The following is a 17,739-nucleotide window of genomic DNA, read 5'->3' as shown; positions in this document are numbered from 1 at the left end:
TGTGACAGCAAACATGGTTATGCGTGTGGTCTCGATGCTTGAATTGAGTGCCTTTAACGGACCGGGACACCAGGCTCCACCCTCATTATTTTGAATAATATATTATCGATGATGCTCACTTGCCTATGAATCAGCTCAAGGCACGATGAAATTCCACTTATGTCATTTACACTGTAACATCGCCTCATATCAACAACCATCATTTTCCACAAGACATGTAATTAAAGACAGATGCAGAGCACTAACCTTCAGAGTAGCCAATACTCTTCCAGATTCCTGTAATAAGATTTTGTTAGGCCTCCAGTGGTCTTTCATCCATCACTGTTACAGCTCAATTGCTCAATTAATGTTTGATTAACTATTGAGCTCAATACTGACCAGCAGCAAAAGGGCGGTTTCTTTTATTCCTGTTGGCATAGTGCACACCCAAAATATCTGTAGATTATATCTACTGTATATCTATATATGTACTCTTGAATTAATTATTATTAAGGACTTTATTTCAAAATGTAAAGTTGTTTTGTGAAATTTAAAACATGGTCATGAAATCAAAGCTAGTTTGATCATTTAAATGATCAATGCCATCAACTTTAGCACTCCATACATATATAGGCAGCTCATCCATGGCACTCTTTCTGTGTTTCAGAAAAAAAGACATTAACCTAACTCTGAATGAATATGTAATGAGCAGAGGGAAAACTAGAGCATTGCAAATGTGTGGGGATATGTATATTCAAGCTCTCATTACGATGATTAACTCTCTTGTCTTATGCAATGCCTTTCTTGTGAACTCCATTTTTGGCCTTGTGAGTCTAGTTAAAATAGACAGAATTGATACAGTATCTCCTTCTGATTTACTCCCAGTTTTTGGCCTGATGTGGGGTAGCAGCAAAGCAGCCAAGAGTCACAGATGAATTTTCTTCAAAATAAGACGCAATGCTCTGCAAGAAGCATCTGTGCAACTGCAGCCATAGAATAAACAGGCTGACATGAGTGGACAGTGAACGCCAAATTAAATGAGCTCAGTTTTAGGAGAATATCGCCTGTGAATTTTACGTTAATGCTACACACACGCACGCACGCACGCACGCACGCACGCACGCACGCACACACACACACACACACACACAGACAAACACACACACACACACACACACACAAAACACTCTCACACACACACACGCACACACACACAAGCACACACACACAGACAAACACACACACACACACACACAAAACACTCTCACACACACACACACACACACACACACACACACACACACACACACGCACACACACACACGCACACACACACAGACAAACACACACACACACACACACACACACACAAAACACTCTCACACACACACACACACACACACACGCACACACACACAGACAAACACACACACACACACACACACACACACACACACAAAACACTCTCACACACACATACTACTGTTTTAAACTGTTGCAATTTCAGCAATCAAATGTATGTGTTCAAAATATGAAGGAACAAAGTCAACAAAGTCAAAGAAACAGCAAAATGAGCATAAAACAAACTTAGAATTTCATATACCAGTTTTTGTGCTTATTGCATATATGCATATTTTCTCATTTTCTCATTTAATTTTTTTTTACATTTCATGTACTTTTACTGTGTTTCTTACAAAAAGAAAATTACTTGGTATTTATTTAAACGCTGTAAAAAGAAGCAGTAGCTCAGAAGTGCTAATGGGCTTTGTTAATAATTTCACCAGAGCTCCAAACAATACCACCACCTCCCCCTTCCCATGCACTCTTACTGTACGCTTGAGGTATATGCTGTTCAGGTAAGAATAGAGTTTATATGAAAGGCATGCCATGAGTGTTTGACACCGTGCTGACAGCATCACTCCATCTGCTCACACCCTGTTGTTGCAATGTACGGCCATTTCTCTGTGCTTAAAATGCACACGGCTCTCAGGAGACGCTGCGATGATTTGTGCTATCAGCTCTTTCCCACTAGTGATCCTCTCCCCTCCTGGGTAGAACCTGATATGACATTAATTAATCTCTGCCTGCTGCAACAGAGAATATGGGTCACCTCATTTCTCCTAATATGTCTGCCAGTTGTGAGCTGGCCAGACAGAATGTACAATTTTTAGACCCATTTCATAGGTGGTCTGCTGCTGTTTGTAACTCCCCCAGAGAAGAGCACAAAAAAGTTGCATGCTCTGTTTACGGGGTTATTTCGTGGTTATTTCATGACTGTGAAATGCTGTGCACTATTCCTCTTTAACCTTGCAGTCTTCTTTTGACTTTGAATTAGTGTCAGTGTACTGTGTTGCGGACTTAAACTGCCACATCTGCTCTTAAAAATTCATGAACTGCAGCGCTATGTCAAGAATATGGAAAGGTCACTGAAGAATGATCTGCGCACTCTATTATTAATAATTGTATGCATTGACCCAGCTTACAGAGCTGTGCATTTGTATCTGCAGTAACTCTGCTTGTTGATGTTAATTACAGTTATTATGCAAGGAGATTAATGGATTAGTGTGTTGGTTTTTTGAATGATGAAAACGTGACAGAGCACCTTCAGTCTCACTAATGTCTTTGAATCAGTATCACGCTGCCGCTTCAAGCATTTTCATTGAGCCCTTCTTAGAATGGCAGGGGTGTGCGTCTGTAGAGCCTAGTTACACTGATGGTACAAGCAAGCATATCGGGGGTGTACCTGAAACACATTACAAGAAAGCTACTGCAGAACTGAAGGTATCTGACTCGTCACACAGGCCTTACAATCAAGGAATCATACTTTGTGTCATCACAATATTCAGCAACGATTTTATCACCATATGGTGCTGCCCTCTGGTCACTGCTGCTGCCCCGATGGCTATATTAACTTTATCAATGGGCTATATGAGCGTAAACCTGGCACCCCCTACCTTCCAGTGGGTCCCTGACTAAGTAGTTTAAATGATATATACTACTGTTCAAATGTTTGGGGTCATTTAGAAATTTCCTTGTTTTTGAAAGAAAAGCAAATTTTTTGTCCATTAAAATAACATTGAATTGATCAGAAATACAGTGTAGACATTGCTAATGTTGTAAATGACTATCGTAGCTGGAAACAGCTGATTTTTAATGGAATACCTACATAGGCATACAGAGGCCCATTACCAGCAACCATTAGTCCTTTGTTCCAATGGCACGTTGTGTTTGCTAATGCAAGTTTATGATTTTAAAAGGCTAATTGATCATTAGAAAACCCTTTTGCAATTATGTTAGCACAGCTGAAAACTGTTGTGCTGATTAAAGAAGCGATAAAACTGGCCTTCTTTAGACTAGTTGAGTACGTGGAGCATCAGCAATTTTGAGTTCGATTACAGGCTCAAAATGGCCAGATACAAAGAACTTTCTTCAGAAACTCGTTAATCTATTCTTGTTCTGAGAAATGAAGGCTATTCCATGCGAGAAATTGCAAAGAAACTGAAGATCTTGTACAACGCTGTATACTAATCCCTTCACAGAGCAGTGCAAACTGGCTCTAACTAGAATAGAAAGAGGAGTGGGAGGCCCCGGTGCACAACTGAGCAGGAGGACAAATACATTTAGAGTGTCTAGTTTGAGAAACAGACACCTCATGGGTCGTCAACTGGCAGCTTCATTAAATAGTACCTGCAAAACACCAGTCTCAACATCAATACTGAAGAGGCGACTCCAGGATGCTGACCTTCTAGGCAGAGTTGCAAAGAAAAAGCCATATCTCAGACTGGCCAATAAAAAGAAAAGTTTAAGATGGGCAAAAGAACACAGACACTGGACAAAGGAAGATTGGAAAAAAGTGTTATGGACAGACAAATCTAAGGTGTTTGGATCACAAAGAAGAACATTCATGAGACGCAGACCAAATGAAAAGATGCTGGAGGAGTGCTTAACGCCCTCTGTCAAGCATGGTGGAGGCAATGTGATGGTCTGGGGCTGCTGTGGTGGTGGTAAAGTGGGAGATTTGTACAGGGTAAAAGGGATCTTGAAGAAGGAAGCCTATCACTCCATTTTGCAATGCCATGCCACACCCTGTGGACGGCGCTTGATTGGAGCCAATTTCCTCCTACAAAAGGACAATGACCAAAAGCACAGCTCCAAACTATGCAAGAACTATTTAGGAAAGAAGCAGTCAGCTGGTATTCTGTCTATAATGGAGTGGCCAGCACAGTCACCGGATCTCAACCTTATTGAGCTGTTGTGGGAGCAGCTTGACCGTATAGTACGTAAGAAGTGCCCATCAAGCTAATCTAATTTGTAGGAGGTGCTTCAGGAAGCATGGGGTGAAATCTCTTCAGATTACGTCAACGAATTGACAACTAGAATGCCAAATATTTGCAAAGCTGTAATTGCTGCCAATGGAGGATTCTTTGACGAAAAGTTTGAAGGACACTATTATCATTATTACCATATTATTATCATTACATTATTATTTCAATTAAAAATCATTATTTCTAACCTTGTCAATAACTATATTTCCAATTCATTTTGCTGTATTTCCTATTCAAACGCATTTCATGTATGGTTTCATGGAAAACAAGGAAATTTCTAAGTGACCCCAAGCTTTTCAATGGTAGTGTAGCTTGCATTGTACAGGGTGAGATTCTGACAAACAGATGTGATAAATACAGGCTTTTTACAGGCAAAGGCTTTTTATTTGTACAGCTGCTTTTCAATTATTTCTTCCCATCAATCTGCTACTAGGTTGCTAGTAGCAGATTGCTTCCTGTCAACCCTACACTGGGGTGAAATAATTGAGAAGTTTAAGGATCTGTCAGACACAAGATGGTCATACAATGCTCAGGCCACAAAGGCTCCTTACTGGAATTATGCCAACATTTAGGCATCCTTAAAGAAGATCGAAACCATTCATCTAAGAATACCCAGCACATGCAGTAATCCATGACCTCTGTTCCATAAAATGGACAAGCTATAAATGTCCATCGTGTCCAACTCTTGGAGACCTGCAGCGATTTCATTCCAGTAGCTCGATTCTTCAAGCTGTGCATCCAGACTTTGTAATGGCAGTCAACTTGATGGGCTTGCTCATGGATTTTCTGTAAGATCTGTGAACTCAGTTTGACATTTGTGAACTAAAAGCAATAGAACTGAAGGAAAGGGTGTGTCAGGAATACAGGGGCACAAAGAGATGAGAAATAATGTGGGAACAACGAAGAGACATACTGAATGCCTACTTTGGCTTTCTTACAAATCCCCTGTCTCTCACCAATGATGAGCTGCAGGCTGCTGTGATTAAACTGCAGGCTAAACATTACACTAATATGGGAGGACTCTGTCAATGAATTGCCTCAATTTGTTCATTTTGCAAAGGGCATGGCCAGTCTCCATGGGGCTTACGTTCCATTTTCAGGGGAAGGTTATTGAAAATAGGGCTGGTCTGAGGCTTTGTGTTTGGTGGCATTTGTAAGACTGATCGCTAAAGTATTTTTAACAGAGCTTACATTTAAAGATCCACATCACCCATGGGGTAAAACATGAAGTTAGAATCAAACCTGTTAATTGACCCATTATTTGACACCTTTCAAAAATGGTTTCAGGAGCCCATATATAATTGAAATTGAACCTAGTCAGTATATCACTTTCACATTTTCACGTTTGGTGGATTCTTCACTGGTCATGATTAGAATAGGAAATACAAATAAATGAATAATTAAATGACCATGATTTCTGCACTTATCAGGTTCAATCATGTGAAAATTTTCAGTAAAGTCTGAGAAGAATGGGCTACCGGCCTTGTAAACCTGGCATTTAAGGACCCCTGTGCCTTTTGACTTTTGACATACTTGTTCGTGTTTGGTAAAAACCATAATTCTGAAGAAAGCAAACGAGCACATGGTCTGCACACATACTAGTACTGCTAATTAGGTCTTGTGGAAAAGAAAGCAAGTGCTCCGATGCTGTGAAATGCTCTGTTGTGATTCAAATTACACCCCATCACACACACACACACACACACACAAGCACACACAGAAGATGGAAGGGGCACCACAACAAACAACAATTGCAATACTCTAATTCAGAGTCTTCACTCTGGAGGGCAGGGTGCAAAAGAAGTGTAATGAAGGTTTAATGAGCACTGCCATTTTTATTATTTATTTGTTTACTTAGAAGACACAGCAAATGGTATAACTTACTCATTTGTACTCTCAGATATCTGCTGGAGCTGGTTAGGTTAAACGCATTGTTTACAGGTCATGCCGCCCCATTGCCAGTGCATCCTTGGGCAAGGTCCATAACCTGAATTATTTAGCATATTTCTAGCTGTAAGCAAAAATCATGTACAAATAAAAATTACAAATACCAGTACAAATAAACATTACATAGTTAAGGGCATATTCTAGGATTGCATTAACCACACCTGGTATATCTGTTTGAGCTATAGACATTACAAAATAAGGTAACATGCAATGGAAGGCATTAAGAGTGATAGAGTGATTAAAATTTAGCTAAGCAGATTTTTATGTGGACCCCCTAAACAATGACCACTGTGTGGTTTTTGTAGTATATGTAAAATTAAGTAAATAAATACATGCATACATATATACATAAATGAGAAAATTCCGTGAATGACCGTGAACTTTCTTTTACTCATCTTTCTTTTTTTATTCGGATTACAGCGCAATCGGTATATATTTTACTAGAGGTTATTTCAGGTTAGTATTTGCAATCTTCTCTACTATAGCCTGTTCAAACTAGGTGTGACCTGGCCTTTAATTTCAGTTTTTCCTGTAGCTGGTTGTGGTCAAAATTGGCACGAACCATTTGTATTGACTCTCCTTTGGTGTGATCCCACTGCTCTCATACAGTCCTTAATTTAGAAGTGACGCAGTGTGTAGCAACCAGGATGCCGATTCAATAAGTACAAACAGCAAGTGCTCATTGTCCTAAACCTTGGGAAGGACACTTGCTCAGCACAGGGCCAATTATACACCTGGTGGGCACCAGAGATGAGGAGCTTGGGCTCAGGCTAATATGAACCAGATAATTACTGTTTTTGTGGCTTTATGGAAATTAACTTGCAGGGCACTTTCAAAGGTGCCTGTATTGTAATCAAAGCCACCTCTCTGAGGGCATGAACTTGCAAGCCACATGCCAATTATTACTGTTTCACACAAATCATTTTATTTTTAATAGGCTTATCTATTCTGATTGTTTATACATGAGCATGAATTATTATTATTCCTCTTGTATTCCAGGCTTATGAAGCATTAGGTTTGATTGCACACTGAAGCCAAACAGTAAAAACAAAACATTTCTGGGAAATGAGAACAAGTACAGCAGCATTGAAATTGCTAAATTGAAAAGAAATGATTTGTGTTTTCATGTTATGAATTATACATAATTCTGCACATAAACGTGCAGTAGGAACCATTTTAGTGGTGTTCATTTTCTCTTAAGTAGTACCTATCCATGGTCATTGGCTTTCTTCATCTCGCTTTGGTGGATACTGATGTATCAGAAGCTATGATTATGTCAGGAAATGATCATGCCTGACTTTTTTTTTTCTTACATCATCCCAATTAACAAATGCACATGCATGATCACCTCCCCTGAGACTGTCACCTGCATACAGAGACTACCCACTGGCTGGCCAAGTCGTGTTCACTTTGCATTCGGTCTCAGTGCACTGACAGTGGTGTCTTTGATTGGCAACTGTGAGAAACACAGCCAATCACAATTGACAGACGTAAGTATGTGAGGTTAAACATGAGGAAGATTGTAACACATATGCGTACATCTCTGAAGGACACTCGCAGGTCATGTTCAAGTTCAAGTTCACCTTTATTGTCATGTGTATTAACAATACAATGAAATACTTGTGCTCCAACTCCCTCTGCCTTAACATGAAGGGCACACCGTCACAAAATCAACAAGGAAGGATACTACAGACCTACACAGACTATGTACACCTTGCACATGTAGATAAACATTATATACACAGAATACAGTACACAACAGCATTACATTATATACACAGAATCCAGTATACATTATTTACACGGAATACAGTACACAATAACATAATATTATATTCACATAATACAGTACACAATGTACATACTGTATCTATTAATTGATCGTGTTTGTTTGAAACTACAAAGTACTTTTGTAATGTGAAGCTAGAAGGGTGGGAAAAGAGCGGAAAGAGCTGCCTGTTGTCCCCTGTCAGACATTCCTACTGTTGCTCAAAAGTCCGAGAAGATGACAGAACCCAGGACAGCAGCAGCCTCACCTACAGGCTTGTACAGAGCTGCAGCAGAACGTTAATCAGCCCTTGGGTGCTTCTCATTGTCTTACTCAGCGCTATTATTGAGGCACTGCCTGTTATGCCTGTTGGAGAGAAACCCCTCTAGACACAACCATTGCATGGAAAGCCCTCTGCTGGGGGTAACACCTCCAAGGTAGACTTGGGGTTTGTCTGATTTTTTCTATTGTTGTCCTATCACCTTTACCCTAGTCACAGCCTTGCACGATACCCACTCCTGCCATCCTGCCACAGTCATTATGACTTGTCAACGTGACAATTTTTTACAAAAGGTGCTGTCATTGTTGTAGAGTGTGATGTTAGCAATTTTCACAGTGGGAGCCAAGGAAAGCCTTGAGGCCCTACTGTGGACACTTTGTGCTGAGGAGAATGAAGTCTAGAAAGATAAGTCACAAGGTGTGTAGATTTTAAATGGATCAAGCTATGCCAAAGACAACAGATTTATTTTTTTATCACTCTGCTTATTGTAATAAATGATGTTCTACATGGTGTTTGGAAGCAGTTGTTCTTTTCAAAGTTTTTACTTTGTAAATATTGTGTGGTCCTAAAGATGTGAGTGTGGTATATTAACTGTGGTTTCTTACATACAGAGCACAGTTTGAACAGAGAAAATTTCCTTATGAAAAGCAAATACTGTTAGCCTCTCAGAAATGACTCAGATGTGAGGAGCTGCCACACAGTGTACATGGAGAGCTGATAATCAATTAGAGAGCTTGTTGTCACTTAATATTTCAACATCGGATGCACCCAATAATTTAATAGTGAGCTTACAAGGAGTGAGTCATTTCTTTTTTCCTCCGCCATGCAGTGTGTATTGATTGAGCTCTTCCTCTTGTGAGTGTTCCCTGGGCCCCGGCAGGAATGCAAGGCGCATTTGTAAGGCCAGCGCTGTGGGTAACGGACCCTTCTAATGATTCGCACTGCAGGGAGGAATAAGCCTGGCAAATATCAGACTGACAGCTGAACCACCGGGGCAGGCAGAGCTGCCAAAGATGCAAGCGCACTCTGACTGGTCCTATCAAATGGAAGCGTTCTCCTGAGCGTATCTCCCTGAGTGCATTGTGCCACCTATATTATTTTACTCAGAGGATCAAGGTACCCACATATGCATCTTTTTCAAATTGAAAGATTTATTGGTGGATGAAGAGTTTAGAAGACATTACATTACTAGCATTTAGCAGACATTTTTATCCAGATTGACTAGTTACAGTTTTTTTTTTTTTTTTTTTTTTACAGTGTTACCCATTTATATAGCTGGATATTTTTACTGAGGCAATTGTGATTTAAGTGCCTTGCCTAAGGGTACAGCAGCAGTGCCTCAGAGGGGACTCAAACCAGCAACCTTTTGGTTACGAGTCCTGCTTAACCACTATGTTACACTGCCACCTACAAAATGGGCATTATTGATTATACTATTGTCTATTAGTTGATTAGCTGTGGCAGTAAAAACAACATAAACCAGTCTTTGGCTGCCCTAAGAGTCAAACATCAGAACTCCTCTTCATATGATTTAATCAACAGTTAGATACACAGGATGCATGCTGATGATAAACAGCTTGGTTGGCCAAGACATGCAGCTATTTTTCAGACTCTTTCGGCACTGTCAAAGGCAATGAGAGGTTCACACTGTTTACCATGTTCTGAATCCTGCAGTGTAATGTGATTTTGATAAGGAGCCAGAATACCTAACCTCACTAGCCAATTTCATTGAGCAAGACCCCAGGACAAATATTCTTGGCATACAATTTGAACTTGATCCAGTTTTCGAGAACTGTATCCATTCAGTTTGCACATGTCATTCTAATGCTTTAGAAACATGATCTACTGTATCATCTGGGTTGATCTGTCAGTAAGCCTAAGCAGTAGAGAGATGCTTATGAGCTCAACGGAGGGGATGCGTTAAGGGCTGCACGCTTTCATTTTTATAAAAGTAGAGTAAAACATTCATATTTTATTATCATATAAATTTAATAAGTATAAAATGCTGAACAAGGAATCTTTGCAAATTGTCCGGAACCTGTCCTAGCAACAAATGCACTCTGACTGACTTTCTGAGCAACTGTGAATGAGGTAGAGAGTGACCATTTACCTAATGCTGGCTAGATGAAAATAAATTAAAAAATAAATTTTTCAAATCCTTTGGCTTACTGTGTGCAGTAAGATACAGAAATAAGACCGTTTTCGGGAGGGAATGTAGGTCTACACAATATAATAAAATGCTAAGGTAGGAACAGATACTAGAAACATTACAGAACATGTAGAAATGACAATTTAGCTGCATATCCTCAAAACTATACCTTTCCCATTGATTTCATTGCCAGTGCCACATTGATCTCAGTTGTCACAGCCGTGGTGGCACCTCAGAGCATTAAGGATGATGGCAATATTATTCCAGCTTGTAGACACGTGTTGTACTTTCCACTGTTGCCAATGCCCATGTTGCTACTGCAAGTGGTCACCTGAGGCCTCGGGTCTGACATAGAATCTCCAGGAGAAGCCATGTTAATGATTATCTGATGTCTAATGTATTAATGAAGTTGATATCAAAGCAAAGTGAAGGATCTGATATCATCATGCAGGTTGAAAATGGTGCAGGTACCAAAGTCCTAAGGAATAGTACTTGAGTGACACACCAACAGAAGCAATGGGACTCGTAGACTATCCTGTGATAACGCCAGCTGTTTAAATGTCCACACTGTAAAAACAGACTATTAACTAAACAGAGCAGCCAAAAGACCAAGAGGTGTTGGATCAAGAATAGCTTCCACATGTTAGACCTGAATGTAGTGACTGACGCCACTTTGCAGACTGATGAACGGTGGTTTGAACAGCTACACGTGCACTCCAGTGCACTCCAGTGCACACCAGTGCACACCAGTGGAGCTCTTTGGAGTGCTCTACAACGTACAACTGTATGGTTGTTATGGATTGGCAAGGGAAAGGGTTACACACAAAGTATACTGATGTTTAGACTCACCTGACCTACTGAAGAAGATCAAACATCCATGCCATTACTGTTATCTGCTGGGGCCACTGTTATTTGCAGCCTGCATTGAGTAATGGGTACTTTGATGCCATACAAAGGGGAGACAGAAGCTTTGGATTTCTTTCTGTTTTGTTACAATAAGTCATACAATTCTGACACTCAAGATGTTGTTTACCGTTGTGAAAGACAATGCATTTTTGATTCAACACTAACACTTTACCTCTTACATGTTTGGAAACCTGCCAATATTACTGCAATCTACCAGCAAACTTTGTTCTTATTAAAAGTGGAGGTTTGTTATGAACAACACATGGCTAGCCCACAGGCTACGTAAATTCTTTTAAAAATTCTGATATGAACATAACGAGCAATGGACACTCTCACCCCCTTTCTCAGAGTTACATTATTTAAATTATTCACTGTCCTCACTCCCCAGCCGCCTTTTCATTGTAAATCCAGAATCCAATTTTCAAATCCGCAAGCTACTGGTTGCACATTAATTCAACTAACAAGCCATTCCAGTGGATTACAAAGTCAATACCCACAAAAAGAGAAACTTGGTAACTGCTACGTGAGGCATTTGAGACATTTGAGTATCAAATAGTGAGCCATGCCCCTGTTCTATGAGCAGGTGGTTGTGAAAGAAATGAACAGGAACAAAAGCCAAAATGTGAGAAGTGCTTCACACGCTCTTGCTTCCCTGTCTCTGTGGCTTCAGTGGCCAGGATGCCAAAGCCCTCTAAATATAGCCACGCTGCGACAGCCCTGCTTTCCCCTGTAGTCCCATGGGGACAGCTATGCTTGATGAAATATTAAATCCACTTTTCCACTATTGCTGTGTGCATTGGGGAAGTTGCTCCTCAATAAAATCGTATCCATGGGTAAGATTTACTGTGTAATTACTACTAGTAACATCATTGCTACCTATAATAACACTTCTTTAACATTATAGTTACAGCATCTATATTTTGTTATAATTTACACAAGATATAAAACATTTGGTTCATTTTGGGGAATGCAGATAAAAAAAAAATTCGGGTTTTCTAGCCCAGTTGTGCTGAGAATCTGAGGATGCACCTGCTATGCTATAACCAATTTAAGCAGTCTTATCACCTCACCACACATTACGCCAGCTGCTCTGCCTTTTGGAGCAGCGTTCCAAACTTTTCATCCTGAAGGCAGTGAATGGAGGGCTTTACTGCAATAGTTTGACTGAAGGTTACAATGGCCAATCGGAAATGAAACATTACACGGCATTCTTCTCACAGAGTTGTCACAACGCCCAAGGTGTGACAAAGCGCCACTGCTGCATGGTTTGTTCTCAGAACAGGACTGACAGAGAGCAGAGATTTATTGATGGATTTTGACTCTTCGGAGGCCGTCTGCACTGTGCAGGTGGTTTGATTTTTTGTTTAAAGAAAAGGGTCGGGGATGTCTTCAACAGCTCAGAACGCTGACAGCCAATGAGAGCCTTTTGAACTTCAGAGAGTTTCTCCTCCTTTTCATCTGCAGCTGTCCCCATTTATCTCTTCTACCTCTCAAGCTCAATGAGAGCTTCATGTATGGGTTTTTGTAATTGTTGCCTCTCATAAGAAAGTACAATTTCTCATCACTAAGAAATGATTATGTTTAATGAGACATGTTTTAAACTATTATGCGTGATGGTCAGCTGTGAGCAGCCCAGCAGACAGAGAGGAAACTGACAATTTCCTCTCTCACAGTACACGTTTGAGCCAAAAAATCCTCCTCTATCTCCTGACTCATTCAACAAACACAACTTTACTAGTGTGATTCCTTTGAGTCATCTCACTGGTTTTATAATGATAAAATACTTGCTGAGTGCCTCTGATCTATCATTGCTCTAAAAACATTTCTAGGGAAAATTTAACATTAATGGTGCATTAAACACTAGTTTAAATATAAGTGTATAGTTTAGTTGAATTGCATGAAATGCTATTAAAACAATAAACAAAACCAATAAAAATGAACAGTGCAAGTCTTAGACTATGCTTAATCATATCCAAGGAACACATGTTTTGCAGGAGATACATGAAGAGACAGCATGTAAGAAGGTGAAGCAATTGTTTAAATAGATCGTGAGTCTCATTGGGCACACTGAGCATAAAATTTAACAACAGTTGTGATGTGCAATGGTCCTTTCCCTGAGTGTACAACTACTAAATACTGTATGTACATCCAACACCCAGACTATTTATTTGGATGTGCATTTCCATCTTACCATTTTTCCACTGATGTCAGACTTCATCACTCGAACACATATGCACACATGCACGCATGCATGTGCACGCACACACACACACACACACACACACACACACACACACACACACACACAGGTTTATATGTGTGTGTTTGTGTTTTACAGAATTTGATCCAGTTCAGTCAATTCAGTCTCTCTGATATTTGTGCCAGTGCTGTCTGTCCCTTAATCTTCTCTCCTTCTTTGCCTGTCCATCCTGTATAAATGCCTTCAAGCGCAGGTAAAACTGTCTCTTACTTTATAGCTCCTTATACTCCCATCAGAAATCTGCAAAAGGCAGTCTGTTGTGAAGACTTTTACCCCATTGTCACTTGACAGCAGCAAGCCCCATCGATCATCTTGAATCTGTGCATGGCACAGACTGCATTTTAACGGCGCAGCACTCACAGAGACCATTTCTCAAAACTTGCCTGGGAGTCGGTGCAATGAATTATCCGGGCACAGCTGCATGGTTTCAGGGGAACTACAATGTGCGCTCAACTACAATGTGCGAGACGAGCAACTTAAAGCTCTCCTTCCTTTATAGATGGGTCTGGCTGGAGCAGGACCAGCTGATCAAAAACAGTAATTACAATCAGGGAGCAGCATAGCCAGGAGCTTCGATCTGGAGAGATGGAATGTCATAAAGGCTGATGAATTCTCAGGCACCCAGAAAATGTGCCTGCGCACAAAGCTCCATGACAAAACTGAGATAAAGCCGGGGAGACAGGTCACTCTTAAGGCAGATTACCTGTGGCATTTCAGCCAAAGTGGCTCTTTGAAAACAACTCCCTGGCGATGATCAAAGGAAGGATACGAGGTCAGGAATTGTACTGAATGAAAGTGGAGCTTCTCAATGAAAAGCCAGTAATTTATACCAAACAGTTATTATATCAGCTTACATCCTGGACTGTCCATCCCAGATACAGAGCAATAGTCATGCCCAATGACTGTCATAATTCTTTCATTTTCCACAATTTTCTTTTGACAGAAGGAATTTTCGCACGGCTCATTTCCCCACAAATTTGCTATTGTGAAGTTGAACTGGACTTCTACATTTTCACATTAAGAGGCTCGACTGATTGCATCCTATAGTTGCCAAGCTTTTGATGCTTTGAGATTCAACTCATCTAATATTAGCCATTGGTAGCATAGGTTTGCCCAGGTGAAATGCATGTTAATAGAGTAAAAGCATGTCCTGTTGGCAGGGGGCGAGCTGAGGGAAGGAAAAAGGGAAGCCAGCTGGAAAAAATCCTCTCTGAGAAAATTCCCCCAAGCTTTCATTAGTAGCTCCTCGGCTCTTGGCGGGGCTAATGAAAAGAAGCATCTTAAATGAGAAAAAACATCCCGAGACTTAATTAGGGTCACAACTGGGGAGGGGGGGGGGGGGGGGGGCCGGGTTGGACAACTAAAGTGCCACTCAGCTCCCAAGCATGCGTATACCAGCACAGAGAGAAAGCTATCCTCAGTCTGACAGCCACACAGCTCATTTCTGTGACAAGGAGAAATGCGCCCACTCCTGCAAGACAGAGGCGGAGGGTTTTGCATCCCTGCCCCAAACAGGAAGCGCCTATATGGCTGACTTCTGCATAACTGACCTATGTGACACACACACAACACTTTCAGAGCAGACATGGCTAAGGTGTTTATTTACCCTCTAACTGCAACTAGTAAAGGGCATCCAGCTGCTTGATCTCTGCAAAGGGAATATTGGGATCTGCAGGAGGAAACTACTGTCAGCACTGTGTGCCCTGTGACTGCAATGTTTATTTCAGTGAGCCCCAATAATATCTGCTTACCACTGTAACTTTTAAATGCTTAGCTATCTTTAACTTGTTTCACATCAATGACAGGGAAAAGCGGGTTGATGCGTGTTAGATGACATAAACATTATTGATGTACAGATGTAGGATGATTTTTATTTTTATTTATTTGATTATTTTATTTTAATTATTCTTCCCTGAATGAAGACACCACAGCACAGTACCACAGTTATAGTTGTGTTCTTTGGTGCTAGAAATAAGTATCTGTGGTCATTCATTCATTTAGATGTCAAGTTTTAGTGATTTTCTCTGTCATTTATCCTGGCAGTAAATGGTTGTTTTACAGGGTGAATTCTGGTTTTAGTCTTTTTTTTTTCCTCAAAATTTGACAGGCAATAAACAGTAAACCCCCCACCCTGCCACACTCACACACTCCAAAAAAAAAAAACACTACACAGCCTCCACAAAATTAATTTTTAATTTGGTGCTTCTTTTTTTTTGGCTTCAGGATGCAGCCTAGGAAATCAGGCCAGACCCCTGTGATGAAGAGATGATGTGATTTAATGGACCCACAGGGAAAATATAAATATATCATAAGAAATACAACTGTCCTTTCAGGAGCCTCACCCACAAACCCAGAGAGGTATGTGGAGCCCACATTGTGTGTGTGTGTGTGTGTGTGTGTGTGTGTGTGTGTGTGTGTTTGTGTGCGTGTGCTTGTGTGCGTGTGCGTGTGCGTGTGCGTGTGCATGTGCGTGTGCGTGTGTGTTTGTGTGAGTATATCAATCTGAAGCCCACTGCCCACCTTCTCGTTAGAGATGCAGGCATCAGTACTTTTTATGTGGGTCACAACTGTTTTATCTGGAGGACAGCTGCTTTATGTGCAGTAAATCTATGCACGCATGTCTCATTGCTGACTTACATAAATATTGAAAACGATGATCTGTTTAAATCAAAATCCCTACAGCTGTCATTATTGGGTGCAAAGCATCCATTGGAAACCCATCACTTATTTGTGCTATTTCCAAAGCTTTTATTTTGTTTTTCCCATTGTCATGGGTGGACCACATACGTAACCCCAATTGTCTTCACCTCCCACCATATAGTCTCTTTTCACCAAAATCTGGAGGAGCAATATTTTTACCACTGTTGTAATGCATTCATTTTTTGAGCCCAATTTTATGTTGTGATCATAAACTGTCCATTCAACTGATTGATCATTATGTTGGGTATTTTGCCTCCGTAGAATACAAGGGCCATTAACTTTATTTATTTTTTGCTTTGGATGATAGAAAATTATTTAGTTTAGCTTATAGATGCCCATAAACAATCTATCATCACAAAATCCTTTTTAAGCAAACAGAAAAGCCTTACCAACCTGAAATGAAGAGAGTAAATTCAAAACATGGTGTTGTGTTTGTCAGAGCAAACTTCTATAGTTTACTAATTGGTAAACAAGGAACCTGGTCAAGCATAGCTTATAGAATTTCATTTCCTTCTCATCTCAAATCTACTCATCCAGAGTAAAATGAAATGAGAAGGTCCATGTGTGCCATCTTTTTCGATAAATGTTTCAATGAATGCCAAGAACCATAGCACCTGTGCAAACCCTTCTCTTTAACAAAACAAAAGCATCTCTTTATTAGACAATCCACACATATATCAATTCTGAATCAATCCGTTTGCTATTTGTTACGATAACGTTGATTAAAAACATTTAAAACATTGTGGGGAGACTCGTTTATACTCCTAAGCAGAAGAAAGTGAGAGAACTGAGCCAAGAAAAAAAAAATGCTCAAATCCAAATCGATTCCCTTACTGTTTATTCTAAACATAGCCATTCTTCCCTACTATTGACCCACCTCCTAAATGATGCACTAATAATTCAGTTCGCTCTCCATGAAAAGGAGAGATGGTATCCTGGATACAGAGAGGCTGCCTCACATTGCTCAAAACACACACTAACTCTTGGTAGGTAATAATTTACAGAAAATGACAGGCTTCAAAATAACAGGACGCAGAAGAAATGTTGATTATTCATTTATGCAACTCTCCTTGATTGAGTTTGGGTTGTAGGAAAATGAAACAGACCCATTTCTGTATTGTGTTGCAATCCAGATGTTTGCTTTTGCCTCTTAGTGGCATTAGAGCGTAATGATTGTAGCACTGTAGTTGAACTACGACCCAGCTTTGCATTCACTCTGGTAAAATTCATCACAACTTTTGCCAAGATTTTATACTCCAATTATGACCATGATATGCAACAAATTGTGACCACAGTTTTGAAAATCTGTGCATCTGTGAGTTTTCATAAATGAAACAACACAAATAAATTAGCAAATTAGCATTCTGAGCAAACTTTACTATCAAATAGCTATGTTTTCTCTTAAAATGTGAAATACTTTGTACC

This window comes from Megalops cyprinoides, chromosome 1 (genome assembly GCF_013368585.1).
Source record: "Megalops cyprinoides isolate fMegCyp1 chromosome 1, fMegCyp1.pri, whole genome shotgun sequence".
NCBI lineage: Eukaryota > Metazoa > Chordata > Actinopteri > Elopiformes > Megalopidae > Megalops > Megalops cyprinoides.
Note: the sequence above shows the minus strand (reverse complement) of the source record.